The sequence below is a fragment of the Entelurus aequoreus genome, linkage group LG26, assembly GCF_033978785.1.
Source record: "Entelurus aequoreus isolate RoL-2023_Sb linkage group LG26, RoL_Eaeq_v1.1, whole genome shotgun sequence".
Classification (NCBI taxonomy): Eukaryota; Metazoa; Chordata; class Actinopteri; order Syngnathiformes; family Syngnathidae; genus Entelurus; species Entelurus aequoreus.
In genome coordinates this window covers 2,496,571-2,514,624 of record NC_084756.1, presented here as the reverse complement: position 1 = coordinate 2,514,624, position 18,054 = coordinate 2,496,571, and the positions used below count along the sequence as shown (strand labels likewise).

The window sequence follows — 18,054 nt, the reverse complement described above, 5'->3', positions numbered from 1 at the left end:
TGTGGCGCCGGGGAACCACACTGTGATGGAGGAGGTCAGGATGGACTCTATGATGGCTGAGTAAAACTGCACCAGCATCTCGGTCGGCACCTTAAGTTTCCTCAGCTGCCGCAGGAAGTACATCCTCTGCTGGGCCTTCTTGATGAGGGAGCTGATGGTCAGCTCCCACTTGAGGTCCTGGGTGATGGTGGTGCCCGAGAAACGGAAGGAGTCCACAATGGGGACGGGGGTGGGAGAATCAATCAGGGTGAGGGGGGATGGTGGGGCTGTGACTTTCCTGAAGTCCATGATCATCTCCACTGTTTTCTGGGCGTTCAGCTCCAGGTTGTTGAGGCTGCACCAGGACGTCAGCCGGTCCACCTCTCTCCTGTAGGCGGACTCATCGCCATTCGAGATGAGCCCGATGAGGGTGGTGTCATCCGCAAACTTGAGCAGTTTTACGGATTGGTGACTGGAGGTGCAGCAGTTTGTATACAGGGAGAAGAGCCAGGGGGAGAGTACACAGCCCTGAGGAGTACCAGTGTTTGTGGTTCGACTGTCCGAGACAATCTTCCCCAGCCTTACGTGCTGTCTTCGGTCTGTCAGGAAGTCATTAATCCAACTGCAGAGGGAGTCGGGCACGCTGAGCTGGTAGAGCTTGTCTCGTAGCAGTCCAGGGAGGATGGTGTTGAAGGCAGAGCTGAAGTCCACAAACAGGATCCTAGCGTAGGTTCCTGGGGAGTCCAGATGCTCCAGGATGAAGTGGAGGGCCAGGTTCACTGCATCATCCACAGACCTGTTGGCTCTGTAGGCGAACTGCAGTGGGTCCAGGAGGGGGGCGGTGATGTCCTTGAGGTGGGGCAGGACCAAGCGCTCAAAGGACTTCATGACCACAGACGTCAGCGCGACCGGCCTGTAGTCATTTAGTCCTGTGATCAGTGCTTTCTTGGGGACAGGGACAATGGTAGAGGTCTTAAAGCAGGACGGCACGCGGCATAGCTCCAGAGAGGTGTTAAAAATGTCAGTGAAGACAGGAGCCAGCTGGTCCGCACAGTGTCTGAGAGTGGAGGGGGAGACACCATCCGGCCCGGGGGCCTTCCGCGTATTCAGCTTCAAGAACTGCCGGCGTACATCCTCTTCTTTAATGGAGAGGGTCTTTACAGTCTTATTGTGTTTTTGGAGTCCTGTGATGTCATTGGAGTCCTTTGAGTCCTTTAACTCCTTTAATGATGTGCTGGCATTGGTGGGGAGGGTGATGGTGGGGGGAGCATGGCTTTGATGAGCTGAAGGCCGTTCATGACGACAGTAATGTGTGTTGAGGCCCTGAGCGAGAGTCCGGTCATTCAGGGCCTGGGGGGTTTTGGGCTTATAGTTCGTAAGGGCCCTTAGACCTCTCCAAACTGCCGCAGAATCATTGGAGCGGAACTGTTCTTGTAGACGGTTAGAGTACACAGATTTAGCTTTCTCCACTTCCCTGGTGAAGTGGTACTTCGCTTCTCTGTATGTACTTCGGTCCCCGCTTCTCCACGCAGCCTCCTTCTTCTTGCGCAGCTGTCGGAGCTTGGGTGTGAACCAGGGCTTGTCGTTGTTATAACAAACCCTGGTGCGCGTTGGAATGATGCGCGCCTCATTGAACTGTATGTATGAGGTCACAGTGTCCGTATACTCGTCCAGATTGTTTGTGGCTGCTCCAATTGCCTCCCAGTCTGTCGTTTCCCAACAAGCACGCAACTCTTCCACAGACAATATATAACAATATATACATAATAAATGTCAACGTTTATCAGTAATCAACAATATATAAATAATGTCAGTGTTTATCTGTAAATAACAATATATAAACAATAAATGCCGCCGACAACACAAACACATCGGCTTTAGCGTTAGCTTGTTAGCATTAGCATTCTGTTCACTGGGGTTGAGGCTAACAACTACACAAATGGAGTGTCACTTTATTACAACATGTAATAAAGTAAATAGTTCATATTTGTTGTTATTTACCTCCGTTCCACTCGTGTGCTGCCTCCTTTATTTCACATTTATCCCACAAAGTCAGAGCAGTAAGCAGCTGAGGTCGTTGCTCCATGAATAAGTTTTAAAAGAGTCTGTCCACTTTGCGTGTCGAAATGAAGTTTGTAAAAATAATAAACAACAATAAACTCTGAAAGGTTCATGAAGAACCAAATCTACCCGGGTAGTTTTTGGTGGAAACAGGGGAAAGTTCCTAGGAGAGTTCTTGCGGTGGACAAGGACCTCCTGTTAGTGTTAGAAGAAAATAAATAATGTTTATGTGGAGTTTTCTTACCCAAAGGCGCACAAACAGACACACGCATTTGCATGTGCAAACGCACTTCCTGTTCTCCTTCTCGTGTTCCACTGTGGCGCTCGTTGAGGTTTTACGGCCCGTAGGCGGCGTCCATCACCACGGGGCAGGACCACACGCGCCCGACTCTTCATTCCCTGCTTGAGTCACCACCTTAATGAATCCACCGCCATCATTCACTCGCTCACTCTCATGTTCTCATCCGTCACCTTCCTCGCCGCGTTTCAATTACCCTTTGACGACCTTGTTTTACTGTCACCGTTTCTTTGGCGGGACATTTACGACCCATGTTGCCTCAGCTGGGATAAAACCTAAGTTGACGTCAAAGGATATGAAATTCTGCTATCAAGTGTTACTTCTTTGAAGTGTTTGCCAAACAAAGGTCACTCTTTCAACCCAGCACTTTTAATGAGGATGTTGTACTGTAAAGAACATAATGTCATGGCTGTCTTCAGTTTCCAGTCATTTCTACAACTCTTATATATTTGTGATACAGTGATTGGAGCACATACTTGTTGGTCACAAAAAACATTCATGAAGTTTGCTTCTTTTATGAATTTATTATGGGTCTACTGAAAATGTGAGCAAATGTGCTGGGTCAAAAGTATACATACAGCAATGTTAAAGGCCTACTGAAAGCCACTACTACCAACCACGCAGTCTGATAGTTTATATATCAATGATGAAATCTTAACATTGCAACACATGCCAATACGGCCGGGTTAACTTATAAAGTGCAATTTTAAACTTCCCGGGAAATATCCGGCTGAAAACTTTTCGGTATGATGACGGTTGCGCGTGACGTCACGGGTTGAAACAGACATTTTGGAATAGCACGGTGGCCAGCTTAAGTCGTCTGTTTTCATCGCATAATTCCACAGTATTCTGGACATCTGTGTTGGTGAATCTTTTGCAATTTGTTTAATGAACAATGAAGACTGCAAAGAAGAAAGCTGTAGGTGGGATCGGTGTATTAGCGGCTGGCTGCAGCAACACAACCAGGAGGACTTTGAGTTGGATAGCAGACACGCTACCTGACGCTAGCCGCCGACCGCACCGATGATCGGGTGAAGTCCTTCGTCGCGCCGTCGATCGCTGGAACGCAGGTGAGCACGGGTGTTGATGAGCAGATGAGGGCTGGCGTAGGTGGAGAGCTAATGTTTTTAGCATAGCTCTGTCGAGATCCCGTAGCTAAGTTAGCTTCAATGGCGTCGTTAGCAACAGCATTGCTAGGCTTCGCCAGGCTGGACAGCATTAACCGTGTGGTTACAGGTCCAGGGTTTGGTTCGGTGTCTCCTGATAGTAGAAGTAAAAATAATATTGTTGATCTTCTGTCTATCCTTCCAGTCAGGGGCTTATTTCTTCTGTTTCTATCCGCAGTTAAGCACGATGCTAACACGTTAGCTCCGAAGCTAAAGTGCTTCACCGATGTATTGTCGTGGAGATAAAGGTCACTGTGAATGTCCATTTCGCGTTCTCGACTCTCATTTTTAAGAGGATATAGTATCCGGGGTGGTTTAAAATACAAATCCGTGATCCACAATAGAAAAAGGAGAAAGTGTGGAATCCAATGAGCCCTTGTACCTAAGTTACGGTCAGAGCGAAAAAAGATACACCCTGGCGTCCTGCACTGCACTCTAATCCTTCACTGTCACTTTCCTCATCCACGAATCTTTCATCCTCGCTCAAATTAATGGGGTAATCGTCGCTTTCTCGGTCCGAATCGCTCTCGCTGCTGGTGTAAACAATGTGCAGATGTGAGGAGCTCTTCAACCTGTGACGTCACGCTACTTCCGGTACAGGCAAGGCTTTTTTTATCAGCGACCAAAAGTTGCAATCTTTATCGTCGATGTTCTCTACTAAATCCTTTCAGCAAAAATATGGCAATATCGCAAAATGATCAAGTATGACACATAGAATGGATCTGCTATCCCCGTTTAAATAAGAAAATCGCATTTCAGTAGGCCTTTAATATTTGCTTACATGTCCCTTGGCAAGTTTTACTGCAATAAGGCGCTTTTGGTAGCCATCCACAAGCTTCTGCTTGAATTTTTGACCACTCCTCTTGACAAAATTGGTGCAGTTCAGCTAAATTTGTTGATTTTCTGACATGGACTTACCATGAATTGATTAACGTGGACCCCGACTTAAACAAGTTGACAAACTTATTGGGGTGTTACCATTTAGTGGTCAATTGTACGGAATATGTACTGTACTGTGCAATCTACTAATAAAAGTCTCAATCAATCAATTCTTCAGCATTGCCCACATGTTTAAGTCAGGACTTTGGGAAAGCCATTCTAAAACCTTCATTCTAGCCTTCTTCTGTTGTGTGTCTTTAGACTTGCTGCTCTGTTGAGGCGAGCCAGGTCTACGTGTCATCGTCCGGGCCAATCAGACCTTGTTCTCCATTCGGTGGCCGGTGTTTGGGGCAACTAGTGACTATGTGCTCTACTGTCTGAACTAGGTCCCCACACTCGCAGGAGGCACTATCCGCAAATCCCCGCCTCTTCATCGCTCCTCCGTAGCGTCCGACGCCGGTCCTCAAGCGGTTGAGGGTTGTCCACTGCTTCCTAGATGGTTCTGCTAACTTCCACTGTTCCCTCCATCTCGTCTTGACCCAGGTGGCCTTGGAAGTATCAGCTGATGTTGTGCTGACCAGCTCGTGGGCTTGCATGGCAAAGGGGCGCCTTGACTTAAGGCGCACGCGTCGTAGTGTTTCTGTGACGATCTTATGGAGGAGGTGGGATTCGCTGGTCTGTGCCTTTCGTGAGAGGGCCAGTGTGGCTGCTTCTCGTCTGCTGTTTGCCAAGGCGATGCCAGTGAGGCCGGGCAGTTGGTTTACTGGGGTCCCTCGCAGGCATTCGGAGACGGTCCGCAGGGCGCTGTTGAGGGCGACATCCAACTTCTTTACATGGGCGCTACGGCACCAACCTGGGGCACAGTACTCGGCGACTGAGAACACCAGGGCCAGCGTGGACATGTGCAGTGTCTTCATCGTGGCTCCCCATGTGGTGCCGGCTAGGCGGCGTATTAGGGCGGCAGGGGCACTTGTCTTTGCCTTGGCACTGTCCAGGTGTTGTTTGAATGTCAGTGTTCTGTCAAGCTTCACACCGAGGTATGTGGGAACGGGCTGGTACTGTAACCGGGCATTATCCACCATGATTTTCATCTCACGGTCTGCTTCCATGTTGTTGAGGTGGAACATTCATTCTAGCCTGATTTAGCCATTCCTTTACCACTTTTGACATGTGTTTGGGGTCATTGTCCTGTTGGAACACCCAACTGCGCCCAAGACCCAACCTCCGGGCTGATGATTTTAGGTTGTCCTGAAGAATTTGGAAGTAATCCTCCTTTTTCATTATCCTATTTACTCTCTGTAAAGCACCAGTTCTACTGACAGCAAAACAGGCCCAGAGCATAATACTACCACCACCATGCTTGACGGTAGACATGGTGTTCCTGGGATTAAAGGCCTCACCTTTTCTCCTCCAAATATATTGCTGGGTATTGTGGCCAAACAGCTCCATTTTTGTTTCATCTGACCACAGAACTTTCCTCCAGAAGGTTTTATCTTTGTCCATGTGATCAGCAGCAAACTTTAGACGAGCCTTAAGGTGTGGCTTCTGGAGCAATGGCTTCCTTCTTGCATGGTAGCCTCTCAGTCCATGGCGATGCAAAACACGCTTGACTGTGGACACTGACACCTGTGTTCCAGCAGCTTCCAATTCATTGCAGACTTGCTTTTTGGTAGCTTGGTTGACTCTTGATCATCCTGATCAATTTTCTCCCGGCAGCAGGTGATAGCTTGCATTTTCTTCCTGATCGTGGCAGTGACAAAACTGTGCCATGCACTTTATACTTACCAACACTTGTCTGCACAGTTGCTCTTGGGACCTCAAGCTGCTTTGAAATGGCTCCAAGGGACTTTCCTGACTTGTTCAAGTCAATGATTCGTTTTTTCAGATCTGTGCTGAGTTCCTTTGACTTTCCCATTGTGGCGTTTGTAACCGAGTCTAATGACCGCATCACATGAGCCCTATTTAAAGAAGTCAACAGGTGTCGTCAATCATAATCACTCACATGAAGTTAAAAGGCCATGCCATGAAGCTAATTTGATTTGATTGTAACTTTTCTACATCACCAAAATTGATAATGTATGTTGCTGTATGTATACTTTTGACCCAGCACATTTGCTCACATTTTCAGTAGACCCATAATAAATTCATAAACGAACTAAACTTCATGAATGTTTTTTGTGACCAACAAGTATGTGCTCCAATCATTCTATCACAAAAAATAAGAGTTGTAGAAATCATTGGAAACTCAAGACAGCCATGACATTATGTTCTTTACAAGTGTATGTAAACTTTTGACCACAACTGTATATATATATATATATATATATATATATATATATATATATATATATATATATATATATATATATATATATATATATATATATATATATATATATATATTGTGGAAGTTGCCTCCTAGCAGTTCCACTGTAGACACGGCACAAGAGCCAAGCGTGCAGTTTTAACAAAGTTTTTAATGTGCATAGATTTGTGTCCAATTCTTTCTCCAGCAGAATGTGACTTTTCAGTCACGTCCGTATCCTCTCTCACCTCCTGCTCCCCGGCCGCTTACTGTTAAAGACGCCAGATGATTAGATTAACACGTACCACCTGTGAAATCTAATCACCTGCCAGCTGTGTCTCGCTGTCAGCACTGCCACGCCCCCGTCTGATGATGCTCTGTCCTCAGCACCATGGACAGCGCTGGCCACATCTCCCCACACACACACACACACACACATATATATATATATATATATATATATATATATATATATATATATATATATATATATATATATATATATATATATATATATATATACATATACATACATACAAACTCTACAAAGAACTGTCCTTCCCGAGATTAATAAACCAATTATGTACACATCTTGCCTCTGCATCCCATTACACATAACTGTGGTGCGTTCAAAGAACCTCAGTTCAAGTCACAAACAGAGGCGTCCCTAAACAACAGAAGCTCAGCAGCACGACACACAGTGGTACACTTGCAAGCGGAGGAAGCACACACCAGGTGCGTCTCCTGACTCCGCCCCCAACACCTGTTCTGAGACAATCTACAAAACAAGTCATGAAAGACGGTGAAAACACAAAAAAAACGACGAAAAACGCTGACTGCAAGGAACATAACACTCGCTTTATTTTCCACTGTGGAAGGTCCTGTTGTGAAAACAGCTGCTATTGGAACCACAAGGGCACAGTGTTAGGAAATCAACAAGTTTAGGACGGAACAACGAGGAGAGAATACGGAGAGTCGTGAGAGGTGAAGAGCAAAGGTGTGTGCGTGTGTGTGTGCGTGTGTGCGTGCTAGCTCTAAGCCTTTGAGCGGTCCACACTTGGGCACGTTCCATCTCATTTAAAACGCGATGTGGAGCTCTGCAGAGGACAAAACATGAGTTTTTTTGGGGGGCGGGGTTCCGCCTCTGAGAGAACTGAGAGCTCAGTGGCACGCTCCCTCGACACCCTGCTGAGATCAGTCATGAGCTGAACAAGCTTATTTCACACACACTCACACACACACACACACACACACACATACACACACACACACACACACACATTAGCATTGTGTGTGTGTGTGTCTGGTCCACGTTAAAGAACACGTCACGTCATGTTGTTTGACCTCTAACTCCTCCCCCTTCTCCTCGTTGGGCTGTGCTATATTTTCATATTTTAGATGACAGTTAAATAGACGAATTTCCCAAAAAGCAACTAAATGACCTTGACATCATCTTTGTTTATTTTTGGTATCTCGCCATTTTTAGCATCGTTTGACATTTCAGGGTCATTGTTCCATTACTGTACTTTATTTGTTACTTCTGTAAACACCAAAGAGTCAAAACAAAACAGTTATTAACTTATTGATACTAAGCCTTAGCAGCGTTTCCCATAAACTGCCAAGATACCTGTGGCGGCGGGGGCGTGGCTATGGGCGTGGTCACCATGACATAATCGAGTAATTTGCATAATTTACTACAATGATATGATTTTCTCTAAAAAGGCTCAAAAAATGTATACTTACTAATTAATAACACTTTTGTTTTAAACGTCCATCCATCCATCCATTTTACAATATAATTACAACACTTTATGTACATATTTATATACAGTTTTGAACAAAAAGTTATTCACTGAAATATATTTATTAATCATGGTTCTTACAAAAAATATATCTTGTAAAATATAAAAGCTAAAATGTCTCTTAAAGCTCTGCCCCTTTAATTAATGCATACTAAATCATTTAACTTTAGCCTACTACTACAACCATATTATTTACCAGCAACATAAAGTGAAACAGAGGCAGAGGTGTCCTGCCACAGTCAGTAACAAATAAACAGAAAACAGTAGTGGTAAAATACAAATAAGGCAACAAGAGAAGTATCCTACACTTCTCTTTTGTAAAGTAAATCTGAACAGCCTATATGGGCATCTACATCAACTATATGATTTGCCTGAGAAGCTGGACAGGACAAAAACAAAAAACAAAATGTTTTATTTTTTTTATTTTTTATTTGTGGCGGACGTAATTCTTTCGTGGCGGGCCGCCACAAATAAATGAATTAGTGGGAAACACTGGCCTTAGGGTTGTACGGTATACCAATACTAGTATAGTACCGCGGTACTAATGAATCAAATACAGTACTATACTCGGTTTGAAAAGTACCATGTGGAAGTCGCTTCATAGCAGCTCCACTGTAGACACGGCACAAGAGCCAAGCGTGCAGGTTTAACAAAGTTGTAATGTTTTTCACAAGATCTTTTTTAAATGTCTTTCAGCATGTCGTGACGTTGCCGTCACTCCCAATCCTCTCTCCCCCGCCGCTTACTGTAAAAGACAACAGATGATTAGATTAACACGTACCACTTGGGAAATCTAGTCACCTGCCAGCTGGTGCTCGTCCTCAGTAAAATGGACAGCGGCGGTGACCTTTGCTCCTGCAGGCGCGCTGATCGCACTTTCCCTCCACATACCAGTTCCCCATTTGTTTTTGTTTTGTTTTTTACGGGCATGACGGCACGTCGTGACGTTGCTGGTTTTACGAGCAGAGGAGCGTGTTCGGCAGCGCACACACACGGAGTACTTACAAGCAGACACAGTGTGTAGACAGAAAAGGGAGAACGGACGCATTTTGGTGTAAAAAGTAAAGATAAAGGTGAAGTTATAACACTGAAACACCCTCAGGAAGAGGTGCTTTAAGACATGGCTAGCTAGTTAGCAGCTAACAACTAATCCGCACTACTTCTAAATCACCAAAAATTATCCCCGGGCGCGGCCACTGCTGCTGTCACTGCTCCCCTCACCTCCCAGGGGGTGAAAAAGGGGATGGGTCAAATGCAGAGGACAAATTTAACCACACCTAGTGTGTGTGTGACAATCATTGGTACCTTTAACTTTAAATCACTAATCTTTGTCTCCATGGCGACAAAGTATGTTTCTTACAGGTATCATTATCACTGGAGGACGAGGAATAGCTAAACATGTTTCACTACACACTGTAGGAGGATACAATAGCTAACCGCTAACAGCAAGCTAGCACCCCTGATTGTAAACAAATGCCATGGGTGGATCTACACCTGACATCCACTGTAATGATACCAAGTACAGGAGCGTATCTAGTCGATACTACCATGATTACATGAACATTTTTTTATCGCCACAAAATATTCTTTCCCTTTTTTTAAATTTATGTTATGTTTATAAAGTCAAACAAATACAAATACGTCCCTGGACACATGAGGACTTAAAATATGACCAATGTATGATCCTGTAACTACTTGGTATCGGATCGATACCTAAATGTGCGGTATCGTCCAAAACTAATGAAAAGTATCAAACGAGAAGAATAAGTGATTATTACATTTTAACAGAAGTGTAGATGGAACATGTTGAAATGGAAAATAAATTGATATTAACAGTAAATGAACAAGTAGATTAAAAATCGATTTTTACAGCTTGTCCTTTACAATGTGTACAAAATAATATGTGTATGAATGACACAATATGTTACTGCATACGTCAGCAGACTACTAGGAGTCTTTGTTTGTTTACTTACTACTAAAAGACAAGTTGTCTAGTATGTTCACTATTTTATTTAAGGACTAAATTACAATAATAAACATATGTTTCATGTACACTAAGATTTTTTGTTAAAATAAAGCCAATAATGCCATTTTCTGTGGTCCCCTTTATTTAGAAAAGTATCCAAATACATCCTGGTACTGGTACCGGTACCAAAATGTTGGTATCGGGACAACCCTAATGGCTAGATTACTCTGATAGATTACACAACCTTATAGGAGGTCAGGGAAGTAAACAAAGTAGAAATAGTTCACATACTTGTAATATTCAATGTTTTATTGATTATACCTCATATTGGAGTGGCGAGCAATATAAAGCCTGGCGTAAGTTTAAAAAAAAAAATCAAGCTTTGACTGTAAACATGTTGCAGGCATCAAATTACAAATGAGCCAATATTTGCAAAAAATAACAAAGTTTACCAGTTTGAACCTTAAATATCTTGTTTTTGCAGTCCATTCAATTGAATATAAGTTGACAAGGATTTTCAAATCATTGTATTCTGTTTTTATTTACCATCTACACAACCTGACAACTTCACTGATTCTGTATTAAGAAAATTAGCATCGTGTAGAAGTTCGGTCCACCTCAACATTTATCACAACTTTGTCGTCCTCCAGGAGCCAGGAATGATCTTTGTTTGTCCTTAGACCAGGGGTCACCAACCTTTTTGAAACCAAGAGCTACTTCTTGGGTACTGATTAATGCGAGGGGCTACCAGTTTGATACACACTTAAATAAATTGCCAGAAATAGCCAATTTGCTCAATTTACCTTTAACTCTATGTTATTATTAATCATTAATGATATTTACACTTAATTGAACGGTTTAAAAGAGGAGAATACACGAAAAATTAAAATTTGAAGCATAGTTTATCTTCAATTTCAACAAAACTCAACAAAATTCAACCGAAAAAAAGAAGAGAAAAACTAGCTAATTCGAATCTTTTTGAAAAAATTAAAAAAAGAATTTATGGAACATCATTAGTAATTTTTCCAGATTAAGATTAATTTTAGAATTTTGATGACATGTTTTAAATAGGTTAAAATCCAATCTGCACTTTGTTAGAATATATAACAAATTGAACCAAGCTATATTTCTAACAAAGACTAATCATTATTTCTTCTAGATTTTCCAGAACAAAAATTTTAAAAGAAATTCAAAAGACTTTGAAATAAAATTTAAATTTGATTCTACAGATTTTCTAGATTTGCCAGAATATTTTTTTTGAATTTGAATCATAATAAGTTTGAAGAAATATTTCACAAATATTCTTCGTCGAAAAAACAGAAGCTAAAATAAAGAATTAAATTAAAATTTATTTATTATTCTTTACAATAAAACTTTTTTTTTTTTACTTGAACATTGATTTAAATTGTCAGGAAAGAAGAGGAAGGAATTTAAAAGGTAAAAAGGTATATGTGCTTAAAAATCCTAAAATCATTTTTAGGGTTGTATTTTTTCTCTAAAATTGTCTTTCTGAAAGTTATAAGAAGCTAAGTAAAAGAATTAATGAATTTATTCAAACAAGTGAAGACCAAGTCTTTAAAATATTTTCTTGGATTTTCAAATTCTATTTGAGTTTTGTCTCTCTTAGAATTAAAAATGTCGGGCAAAGCGAGACCAGCTTGCTAGTAAATAAATACAATTTAAAAAATAGAGGCAGCTCACTGGTAAGTGCTGCTATTTGAGCTATTTTTAGAACAGGCCAGCGGGCTACTCATCTGGTCCTTACGGGCGACCTGGTGCCCGCCGGCACCGCGTTGGTGACCCCTGCCTTAGATCGTTGAAGTGTCCCTACTAAAATGTCCGCTGACTTTTCCCAAATTCCTCCAAAGTGTCTTCGCCTGCTCGACTCTCACGCCGACGCGAGCGAGGCCTCATTATGTCCTCGCCCGCCGGAGAGCGATACGCCGCGCTGTCGTGCCGGATAATGGCCCGGGAGGACACTTGGCAGGTACGCGGCTGTGGCTCAAGTAATTGGGCTACCGGGGACATTTTTGAGAGCAAAGCCCGGACTCAGACACGTCGGTAATGAGAAGCGGGCCCCGCCTGGCGTTTCCTCGCCCCAAACGAGACGCGGTGTCAAGCGCTTCTTGCGAGAAACACAAAAGTGCGTTACCGAGGCGCGCTGTCGAGACGGAAGCCTCTCTGATGTTTCTCCGGCTTTCAAAGAGTCCGCTTAATCATTGGCCCCGGGCGCCGAGGAAATATCACTGTCCAATTAGCGAGGGGAAAACAAGGAAAGGCAACATAAAGTTACTTAATAAGCCACAATCTTAACTACTAATTGCTTCAGACGCTGAAAGTGTCAATAATCTCTGGGGGAGATGTATGAGATTGTATGGAGGGTCCAACTCAATCAACTTCCTGTTTAATAAACCTTTATTTATGGTTGACATTTTCACCAAGGACTTAGGTACTTAGTAATATACAGTCAAAACTTGATTTTCAAACTTAATTGGTTCTTGAAAAATGTTCCAAAATAGAAAAATGTGTGTATCGAAGAAAATCTCTCCATAAGAAACAATGTAAAGATGAATAAAGGGTTACAGCCTTGACAAAAGTCCATATTTTAGTACAAGTTCGTACATTTTGAATACAATAAAAGTGCTAAACAGTACTTATGTCTAACAAACATAACGAGGGGGTGATGGAGCAACGTTCTATTTAGTAAACAAAGCCAAAACCACATAACAACAATAACAAGCTGATTTGTCCTCCTCGTGGGCAGCCACCCTGCCGACACACACACACTCTCACTTGTCCACTGTAAAAACGTTACTTTGATGCAACTTTAAAAAATTGTTGCAACATTTTCCAATCAAATTTCTTTAAACTTTATAAAAAATTAATTAAAAAAAAACAGTGAAGTTGTCATGTTGTGTAAATGGTAAATATAACCCACTTAACCACTAATTGCTTCAGACGCTGAAAATGTCAATAATCTCTGGGGGTGATGTATGAGATTGTATGGAGGGTCCAACTCAATCAACTTCCTGTTTAATAAACATTTATTTATGGTTGCCATTTTCACCGAGGACTTAGGTACTTACTAATATACAGTCAAAACTTGATTTTCAAACTTAATTGGTTCTAGAAAAATGTTCCAAAATAGAAAAATGTGTGTTTCGAAGAAAATCTCTCCATAAGAAACAAAGTAAAGATGAATAATGGGTTACAGCCTTGACAAAAGTCCATATTTTAGTACAATTTTGTACACTTTGAACACAATAAAAGCGCTAAACAGTACTTATGTCTAACAAACATAACGAGGGGGTGATGGAGCAACGTTCTATTTAGTAAACAAAGCCAAAACCACATAACAACAACAAGCTGATTTGTCCTCCTTGTGTGCAGACACCCTGCCGACACACACACACTCTCACTTGTGCACTGTAAAAAGATGTTACTTTGTTGCAACATTTTTCAATCAAATTTCTGAAAACTTTGTAAAAAAAAAAAAAACAACCAGTGAAGTTGTCACGTTCTGTAAATAAAAACCACTTAACCACTAATTGCTTCAGACGCTGAAAATGTCAATAATCTCTGGGGGTAAGGTATGAGATTGTAAGGAGGGTCCAACTCAATCAATTTCCTGTTTAATAAACAATTATTGTATGGTTGCCATTTTCACCAAGGTCTTACGTACTTACTAATATCCAGTCCAACCTCGATTTTCAAACTTAATTGGTTCATGAACAGGATTCCAAAATTAAGAAACAATGTACCGTATTTTTCGGACGATAAGTGTTATGTACAGAGAGGAGGAGACGGCACAGACAACAGGGGGAAATAGTATTTAGCTCTATGTTTTATTATATATATATATATATATATATATATATATATATATATATATATATATATATATATATATATATATATATATATATATATATATATAAATAACAAATAATAATATAAATAAACAAGGGAAATGTAGTGTGACGAATCCAAAGTGTGGAGATTAGCTGTTGAGTGTTACCGGAGTGTTGAGCGAGAGGGAAGTCCAAAAGGAAAGGGCAGGCTCGTAGATCCGTGAGCAGGCAGGAAGTCGGGGGGCTATAGCGAGGCGTCGAAGGTCCGTGTCCAAGCGGGAGGTCGAGATCCAAGAGGCAGCCAAGGAAACAGAGGGAATGCAGGAAGGCGAGACACCACACGTAAATTAAATGTATAGAAGTTAAAAATTTTTACTTTTATACAAATTTTTTTAATCATTTTTTACAAGTTTTGTGAACCCGGGTTTTAGTTTTTTTTTAATTTGTTAAAACCATTAAGTTGGTAATAAGTTATATATAAAACTAAATTAAGTAACATTTTCAAAAAAAAAAGAAGTTAAAAAATGTTACTTTGATGCAACTTGAAAAAATTGTCGCAACTTTTTTCAAACATTTTTTTACACATTTTGTGAACTTAAGGTTTCTTTATGTGTTAAAACTATTAAGTTGGTAATAAGTTAAAGATAAAACAAAATTAAGTAACATTTTCTAAAAATTGTCCAAAAATTAATTTGGACAAAAATGAAAGATAACAAATTAAGTACACCATACCTAAATGAAATGTATATAAGTTAAAAATGTTTACTTTGATGCAACTTTTTTTTACAACTTTTGTGAACTTATCTTTTTGGTAAAACTACTAAGTTGGTAATAAGTTAAAGATAAAACAAAATTAAGTAAAATTTTTAAAAAAGTCAAAAAATTAAGTTAACATTTTTTTAAAGAAGACAACAAATTAAGTACACCACACCTAAATTGAATGTGTTCAAGTAAAAAAATGTTACTTTGTTACTGAAAAACTGTCGCAACATTTTCCAATCGATTTTTACAAGTTTTGTGAACTTCCTTTTTTTTTTTTAGTTTGTTAAAACTATAAAGTTGGTAATAAGTTAAAGATAAAACAAAATTAAGTAAAATTTTCCAAAAATTGGTCCAAAAATGAAGTTGAACAAAAATGAAAGAAGACCACAAATTAAGTACACCGCACCTCAATGAACTGTATATAAGTTTTTTTTTTTTTTACAAACCCCGTTTCCATATGAGTTGGGAAATTGTGTTGGATGTAAATATAAACAGAATACAATGATTTGCAAATCCTTTTCAACCCATATTCAATTGAATGTACTACAAAGACATATTTGATGTTCAAACTCATAACATTTTTATTTTTTTTTGCAAATAATAATTAACTTAGAATTTCATGGCTGCAACATGTGCCAAAGTAGTTGGGAAAGGGCATGTTCACCACTGTGTTACATGGCTTTTCCCTTTAACAACACTCAGTAAACGTTTGGGAACTGAGGAGACACATTTTTGAAGCTTCTCAGGTGGAATTCTTTCCCATTCTTGTTTTATGTAGAGCTTCAGTCGTTCAACAGTCCGGGGTCTCCGCTGTCTTATTTAACGCTTCATAATGCGCCACACAATTTCGATGGGAGACAGGTCTGGACTGCAGGCGGGCCAGGAAAGTACCCGCACTCTTTTTTTACGAAGCCACGCTGTTGTAACACGTGCTGAATGTGGCTTGGCATTGTCTTGCTGAAATAAGCAGGGGCGTCCATGAAAAAGACGGCGCTTAGATGGCAGCATATGTTGTTCCAAAACCTGTATGTACCTTTCAGCATTAATGGTGCCTTCACAGATGTGTAAGTTCCACATGCCTTGGTCACTAATACACCCCCATACCATCACACATGCTGGCTTTTCAACTTTTCGTCGATAACAGTCTGGATGGTTCGCTTCCCCTTTGGTCCGGATGACATTATGTCGAATATTTCCAAAAACAATTTGAAATGTGGACTCGTCAGACCACAGAACACTTTTCCACTTTGTATCAGTCCATCTTAGATGATTTTGGGCGCAGAGAAGCCGGCTGCGTTTCTGGATATTGTTGATAAATGGCTTTCGCTTTGCATAGGAGAGCTTTAACTTGCACTTACAGATGTAGCGACCAACTGTAGTTACTGACAGTGGGTTTCTGAAGTGTTCCTGAGCCCATGTGGTGATATCCTTTACACACTGATGTCGAAGGTCACGGCATTCAATGTTGGTTTCCGGCCATGCCGCTTACGTGGAGTGATTTCTCCAGATTCTCTGAACCTTTTGATGATATTACGGACCGTAGATGTTGAAATCCCTAAATTTCTTGCAATTGCACTTTGAGAAATGTTGTTCTTAAACTGTTTGACTATTTGCTCACGCAGTTGTGGACAAAGGGGTGTACCTCGCCCCATCCTTTCTTGTGAAAGACTGAGCATTTTTTGGGAAGCTGTTTTTATACCCAATCATGGCACCCACCTGTTCCCAATTAGCCTGCACACCTGTGGGATGTTCCAAATAAGTGTTTGATGAGCATTCCTAAACTTTATCAGTATTTATTGCCACCTTTCCCAACTACTTTGGCACGTGTTGCTGGCATCAAATTCTAAAGTTAATGATTGTTTGCAAAAAAAAAAAGTTTTATCAGTTTGAACATCAAATATGTTGTCTTTGTAGCATATTCAACTGAATATAAGTTGAAAATTATTTGCAAATCATTGTATTCCGTTTATATTTACATCTAACACAATTTCCCAACTCATATGGAAACGGGGTTTGTACTTTGATGCAACTTTTTTTTACAACTTTTGTGAACTTACGTTTTTGGTAAAACTACTAAGTTAGTAATAAGTTAAAAATAAAACAAAATTTACAAAAAAAAGTCCAAAAATTAAGTTCGAAAAAAATTAAAGAAGACAACAAATCAAGTACACCACACCTAAATTAAATGTATTCAAGTTAAAAAATGTTACTTTGATGCAACTTGAAAAAATTGTCGCAACATGTTCCAATCAAATTTTACAAGTTTTGTGAACTTACGTTTTTTTTTTAGTTTGTTAAAACTATAAAGTTGGTAATAAGTTAAAGATAAAACAAAATTAATTTTCAATTTTCAAAACAATGGTCCAAAAATGAAAGAAGACAACAAATTAAGTACACCACACCTCAATGAAATGTATATAAGTAAAAAATTGTTACTTTGATGCAACTTTTTTAAATAAATTTTTACAAGTTTTGTGATCACATTTTTTTTATTGTATGCATGTTAGAAATAATTCATACCAATGATGAAGCAGACATCTTTTTTGTTATTCCACTGGTTCTGAAAGGTATTATATCCGACATGGGGGGTAGATGCCTCGGTTCAGGGCTGAGACAGGAGATCTCGGCCTTGACTTTCTCCAGTGTTGCCCCTTAACGAGATGCACGCTCCACTGGAGTGCCACAATAAAAATTTCAAACGGTCATTTTGAATAATATTTCTTTCTGAAGGTGACATTGAGACGTTTATTGTGATCCTCCGTCAGGACCACGTTCTCCCGCGGTCTCGACTGGCCCTCTGATTTTCTCATTTGGAACTGCAAATTGCCTTTTTGATGAATGTAAAATAACTTTGGTCCACACCGCCGATGAGTGGACGTGCCTGGTTGCTTCTCCGTGTCCTTGAAGTCCCAGCCAACGGCTGAACCAACCGTCGTTTCATTTGCGCGACGGAGATCCGCATTGAAGTTGGCACCGATGATTGGC

General features: G+C 40.6%; 1 protein-coding gene across 2 annotated transcripts in view; it reads left to right on the top strand.

Moving 5' to 3' along the window:
* The window catches only part of LOC133643069 (membrane-associated guanylate kinase, WW and PDZ domain-containing protein 3-like), a 411,685-nt gene that overhangs the window by 248,769 nt on the left and 144,862 nt on the right, over positions 1-18,054 (top strand). The gene's annotated exons all lie outside the window — the stretch shown is intronic.